Raw genomic sequence first — 7,628 nt, 5'->3', positions numbered from 1 at the left:
TTGGGTCAAAAGATACAGTAGTTTGGGCAAACATTGGGTACCGATTTGAACCGATTAAATTCTGAACATTTTTGGAAATATCCGAATCCGAGCCGCACTTAAATAGGCTGGGTATTTTGATTTAGGTCGGGTCAAAAAATCGGTTCAAGCCGAGCGAGCGCCTTACATGTACAGCCCTAGTCATCATTCATCCACACCATTTAATATACATATAAAGTAGAAAGACAAGAAAACAAAAACAACCATAATAGATATCTTTCAATGTCCAGTAACTAAAAACTCGACATATCAATGATCTCTGTAACATGTTTACATTATGGGTATAAGCATAGAACCCATCTTTTCAATATGTTATTTAAAAATTATAATCATTAACACACTATCGATATGGACATATTTATTTATGTACTTTCTCCTTAACATTTAAATATTTAAAATTTTATTAAATACTCATCATTTGAAGAAAATTACTCTGAGGAATTTTTTCCATACATTCTTAGCGGCTTGGCTATAAGTAAATAATTTCAAGTCCTAAGATAAATTTCCTCAGTTAGATACCATACACTATGGCTTCAAAGCATACCACAAACTCAGTCCCTATTGCACATGAAGCAGTAAGAGATTTGCTTAACACTTTTCCACAAAATAACTCCACTAGATAGCTAAATACACAACCATAATTGTATTTTCCATCATTAGAGTAATCTCAAAAATTAGGGTCTGAATATCCAGTTATCTTAAGAGTATTAGGATTTCTTTAACAACCTAATCAATTTTAAGACATTATAAAATACTGAGCATATCACATTTTATTTTTAAAGTATCTATTGACCAATAACTTTTTATGCAAAATCTTTTAAAACTTTATACAACTATACTGAGACAATTCTAACAGTCATCGTCTTGGTATTAAATTCAATCCTAATTATGAATGATGCATCATTCATAAATTTCATTTTTAAAGTTCTTTAGAGACATAACTTTAATGTCATACTACTAACCATGAGTCATACTTGCCAAAAATTCATATATATGCATGACCATAAATACAAATATACTCCCACTAACCTACGGGTATATACATTAACAATAATTTTCTTTTTTTAATCCAAAACAATATTGATATTATCAAATTTCATATACTAATTTTCAAAAAATCAGTTACATTTTCTTAGTAACCATTTTATTCATTTCTTGTAGACTTTAGACTTTCACTCTACAATTATTTTCACACCCATTTAATGTAACTCTAGACCATAATGAGCTACTAATATCATGGTGATTCTTAATGAGTTCTTTCAGGTTAAATAAAAAACCTCTCCAATCAATGCTCATTTCTGAGTAAAACCCATGATTATAAATCTGACTTTATATCGTTCAACATTGCATTTAAAGTTAGGATTTTGTTTCCAAGACCCAATTACATTAAACATTTTATAATTTTTAGACAATTAGACAAAATTACAGATATTACATTTATTCATAGATTTCAATCACTCTTTTATGCATCGATTTTTTATAGAATCACTTATTTCTAAAACTTGTGAAAACATATGTGAACTTTTATTTGTTTCTATTTCAAATTCAAGTTTTGAAGATACACCATGTAATGTAGCCTAACCAAATAGCAAATCAATAAGATTATAGGAGGTTATCAGTTCTGATGTCTCCATGGCCAATTCTTCAGCAATGTTTCTTTGATGAGATATATGATCATTTGCTTGTTGTTCCACATTATCATTGAGATAATCATAAAAAGAAAGTAGAAGAATTTTTGAAGTAGAATGCACTTCACGATAATCACATCTCTAGTTTCTATGCTTCTACTAATTTTGCCAACCTTAAGGAATTTACATTTCAATTTCCTCAAAATTTAAACTATAAATAAAAACAATACAGTTTAAATCATTTGAATCTCCCAACTAACCAATAATGATAATGTACTCAATAACTATTATAGGACTCAAATTTCTTTTATTTGGGTTAAAGTATTGCTTTAACTTGACTATCCATACATGTATATGCCTTAAATCAATCAATAAGTCAAAAATAAGTCATTAAGACTATATTACTAAGAACACAATATAAGTTATAAACCATTATTTTTAACAGTTTTACTACATTTTTTCAAGAAATTAACAAAATGGGTCAGGATTATGTCTCATCTCTTAATATTTTTCATGACACTACTTCAATCCAATTCGATGATTTGCACATTTCTATCTAGTTGCATTTCCTCTCTGTAAGAAATACTTCAAGAAATACCAATGGCTTGAGACTTCTCATGTAGTAGACAAATCCATTCATACCGTGAAAATCATCTATGAAAGTAATAAAATATTTATATCCACCAAACATTATAGAGAAAAATGTTTACATGCGTTGATATGTATTATCTCAAGAAATTTTCTATTTCTTGTGGCATCTTTTATTGATATGTTTGATTTGCTTTTTTTTAATACAAATCAACTCACATTCTAAGATTAGAAAATCTAAAAGTGGAAAATATTTTATTTACTAATCTCTACAACTTTTCTTGGAGATATTCTCCAAACTTTCATATCACAAATTATGTTTCAAATTCTATGCCTTAAATTGTAAAAGTTTTTCATAAATCATTTTTTTTCCTTTAGTTCAAATACATACCTTATGAGTGAAAAAACATTTAACAAAAAAATTATTATGAAGGCATAACAAATAAAACTTTATTGGAAGGAAAAATGGAACCAAAATAAATGGCATTTTGGAACAAATTGAAATTTTGACATTTGTGCTCAAGTTCAACAACTAAAATAAGTATCAACATTTATAGAGTTTAATTTGAAACTTGTACATACAAAATAAATATGAACATTTGTACTCAAGTTTAATCTAAAAGGGGTTAATTGCATCGTGGACCCACTTACTTTCAAAACTTACCAATCTCCCCTTCCATCTACTAGTAGAATTAAATGTAATCGAAATGTCCTCCATGTGCTGCTAGCATGCATCTCCTTTACTGCACAGATAAAACCACCCATCACTTCATCGACTTCATGGCCTTTGTGCTCCTCATTGCAGTCAAAATTCCTCAAATTTACTACACTTTGCATCTGGGCATTTGAGATTCTAGGGCTTGTGTCTCGTGGAGAAGTAAAGCAGGGGCTTTGCATCCATTTGTTGTCTTGCTTGTTGGTATGGGAATAAAGGGTTTCTATGATTGGTCTCTTTACTCTATTGCAATTGCTGAGAAATAAAGGTGAAATTACCTTCTTCTTCTTTTGTTTACATTCAAACTGACTTGGTTCTTTATATCCAAATGATTAGTCTGCAGAAGTAATTTTTGTTGAAATTGAAATGAATTCATGCTTCTTGTTGTTGTAGCAGCCGCACATGCCCAAGAGCTACATACTGTGTTATATGTAAAATTGGAATATAGCATAAGTGATGCAAGTATTCCAATTGTGCCATGATATTATCTTAATGTTAATGTTATCATGATTTGACAATGTTTCAGTTTATTTGCCATGATATATTGCCTAAATCCAATTTTGCCATAACTTGGACTCATATACAGACTAGCACGTATATTTCAGCAAGTTGTGAAAGATTTTTACTTCTAGCACAAGATGGGTTGGTAAGAACCACCGAATGACCCATTTTTCCCTTGCAATCTGCAAGCACTTCTAAAAGTGACAACTACAAATGATAACTACAAAAAGAAGTTCTGGAGGTGCCCATATTGGACTCCTAGTTGTCAAAATGGGGGTGGAGACAGGTATTGTACATTTTTTTATTGAGTAGATGATGATTTTTACCCCACGTATGGAGGTGTCGTTGGCCAGAAATAAGATAGACTCCAAATACGAAGTCGTGAGTTAAAGATTGAGAAATCAAAATTAGAGGCTAACTTGGTGATGGAGAGGCAGCGCAGGGAGCATATCCAAGAGTTATTGTATAAGGAGAAGGAAAAATCTAAGGACTTGTGCAAGAAATACAATAACTGCATATAGTGTAGTGTCACTGTAATTGTTCTGGTTGTTGCTGTTATCTGCACAAAAATGTCCCATGATGGTGATGAAGGTCGCAAGAACTTGATGATAGCGTAGGATTGATTAATGTAATTTTTTGAATGTGTATTGACTGTGATTGTTTTGAATTTGATTGTTGTATTGGACATCACTTGTTGTGTTGACTTTGGTTGTTGTATATAATTTGGTTATGTATTGAATTTTGTGGCAACTTATTGTGTGCTATTGGTAACTATTTTATCAGACTATTACAAAGTATTTATTTCATATCTTTATCATATAGCATAAATATGACAAATTAAAAATCACACATAGCATGAGTAGGTTGTTGCCTATCCAAAAAATCTCAGAACATAGTAGTCAATTGGTAGTAATAATGATTAATAATAATGTCACCATACGTATCAAAATCCATCAATTGGAATGTCACCATAGCACCATAAAACTAAAAATGCACTAGTTTTGGACCATTGCAACAAAAGTTTTCTAATACCAGTAACACCATAAAACCCTAAGTACACCATTACAATAATAGTCAATATTGCCAATTTGGTTTCTTATGTTTCCCCTTTTAATTATGGTTCATCCTCTCCACACATGAAGATGACTCTACACCCTTCCATTTCTGCACTGATGCATTAGTCTTGGCAGGAGGCACTTAGGTGTTGGGTAGCAATTGACTAACTCTGATTTGCATGTCTCCCCTTCTAAGATTACCCCAAGAACATAGTCTTCCTTGTATTGGATTGCTTGTATCGACGTCTAAGTCCACAAACACAAGTGGCCATGTACTAGTTTGTGAGTGGGGGCCCTCAAGTCTTGCATACCACCTTCTGGGTGCTCGTTTGGCAATCAACTTTGGCACATGACCCACATTGGCTTGCGATTGATTAGTTTGGCCTACTGGACTTGTTTGAAATGCTGCTTACGAAGGCTCTGATAGGGGAGTCTGTGTTGGCTGTGAAGGCTTTGACAGTGGAGATTATGAAATGACCTAGTATCACATTTAAATGTAAATGAACATCCTTAACATATATGTAAATGAATACTGTATAGTAAATAAGGAATAATTAACCACTAATCAGTTCATTTGGAAATGAAGTAGCTTGAAATTCTGCTTCAGAAGTGAAGGAGGGTGTGTCTACATTCCTATGCAGACATTTTCTTCTGTTGTAACCAACTTGCTTACACCTGAAATAGGTCCTATACACACCAGTTTTCCTCAATTTTTTTGCTCCTTATTGATCATCCTCATTTCTTTTTTGATGTTTCATTGGCCTCCTGGATTGTTTCCTAACCTCAGGGGCATTGGGCTTCTCGTATGTGTTAGTGGGCCACTGATCCTCAATAGGGATAAGGTAAATTAAAGGCTCGTGTGCTGCTCTCCACATCTCTACACTATAGTAATGGTGCACATATTCCTTGGGGTCTTGGTCAGAATACACAATACATGTGTATGCATGAGGACATGGAATACCTGTCATGTCTCATCTCAAACAAGAGCAAGTCCTCTTGCCCAAATCAACCACATATTGCCTACTAGCATTATTAACCTCAAAATGATGACCTCTTGCATACGTTGAGCTGTTGGAGTAAAATAGATGGACAAGTCATGCATAAGTTGAAGCTTCACGACTATTCGAGGTGTTACTGTATTCTCCTATTTACCAATAATTTTCCTTTTCAACTAATACTGTCTTATCAATTTTTTCCATATAATCTCCACCATAGTCACAATTAGCTTATATCCTGCTTGTAAAACATATGCGTTGAAATATTCACTAAGATTATTTACTACTAGGCCAGACTTACAAAATGTGTTAAACCATGATCTAGACCATTGTGATGGGTCTATGACTTTTAGGTAATCATATGCAGGCTCACTGAGGGTTTTCAGTTCCTCCATAGTTCTCTCAAAGTCCCTCTTGGTGTATGTTGTGGCTACCTGTCACAATTTCTCCTTCAATGCCACATCTCAAAAATTGGCATATAAATGCCTCAAACAAATATAGCTATCATTATAAGGCACCAACACCTCCATTTCTGGCTTTAAACCCTTTTGTCTGTTACTGATAAATGTCCACCTGCCTTACAATAGGTTGACTTAATAGAATATATTGAAAGATTTATAAAATTACCTTTTGTCTGTCACCGATAAATGTCAACCTGCCTTCAGGTTATTGTCCAAGATATGATATAAGTGTTTTAATAAACCATCCCAACTATCCTTTAACTCTGCCTCCACAATGGCCATGGCAATAAGGTATATGTTATCATTTGCAGCCCTACTAACAATACATAGGAGCTGCCCCTTAAATGATCCTTTGAGGAAATAACCGTCCAAAGCAATCAATGGTTAACCAGCCTTAAAACCCGATCTACAGGCTGCCAATCCTACATACATCCTCTGAAAAGTAGGTGATAACTCAAGAGCTATTTGTTCCACCCTAACTAACAAACATCTACCTTGATTCCTTTGTTTCAGGGTCTCACAATAGTCTCATACCTTGGCATGTTGTTCTCTATGGCTGCCAAATATCTTAAATTGGGCCTTTGCTCGAGCACAATAGAACTTCATTTTAGGAGCTTCTACTCCCCACTTTCTCTTAATCTCATCAACAAGTGCATGAATAGGCACATTAGGTTGGCTCATAAACAGTGGCATCAGCTTATATCCAGGATGACGTGACAATGGAGTTCTTATAACTCCTTCTACACTCATGTCTTGGATTCATAGACTTTATCTGGAAAGTCTATTACCCACTAATCCAAGACCCATAAACTCAAGTAAGGGCATTTAGGGAAATTGTAGTCAATAGTAATCCTATCCCCATCATTATTTGCAAATTTTATAAACTTACCAATATTTAGGTTCAACCTACTTACTATCTCTCTTGATTGTATTGTAGATCCAAATTTCATTCCAACAAATATTTTTGGATTCTCAAAGTCAACATGTTGAAACTCAAGGTGTGACAGCCTGCTAAAAATTCAATAGTAAAATTTCTATAAGTTTTAGGAAACTACGAAAATCCCATAAGGTTTAGTCTGTCAACATAATCAGTGTTATCACTCACTATAGTGCCAAGAATGTGATTTTAATTATGTTCTACACCATTGGACTCGGTTGATTATTTAGGATTTTATGGCGCAATAACTCATTTTCATATTTTCGGACGAAACGTTTGTTCGAAATTGTGAAATTATTTTTAGGGGGACTTTAGGGTTAAATTTTGATAAACGATTTTCACTGTAGGTTAATATGGATATTTAGGATTTTTCAGCACTAAGTTTATTATGTACTTTTTCAAAATCAATAGTAACCTCGATAAATGCAATGTTTTCAAAATCACAGTGTGTAATGTCCAAATTAGGTTAGAAAAGTTTATTTGGATACTAGGCAAGATCTTAACCACACATGAGGAATAGTATTAAACACTTGACACCATGAGGAACATTGATGTATTTGAAAGAATCAATATGTTCATGCCACCTAAGCAAAAACCTTATTCCATCCGACCAATCATATTATGCCAAACCAAAGAGGATTTATGCCGTAGTAAAACCCTATATGATTGAAATACAACTAAGAACCCAAAAGCACAGATAAAACCGAAA

The sequence above is a fragment of the Carya illinoinensis genome, chromosome 7 (assembly GCF_018687715.1).
Source record: "Carya illinoinensis cultivar Pawnee chromosome 7, C.illinoinensisPawnee_v1, whole genome shotgun sequence".
Taxonomy (NCBI): Eukaryota; Viridiplantae; Streptophyta; class Magnoliopsida; order Fagales; family Juglandaceae; genus Carya; species Carya illinoinensis.
Note: the sequence above shows the minus strand (reverse complement) of the source record.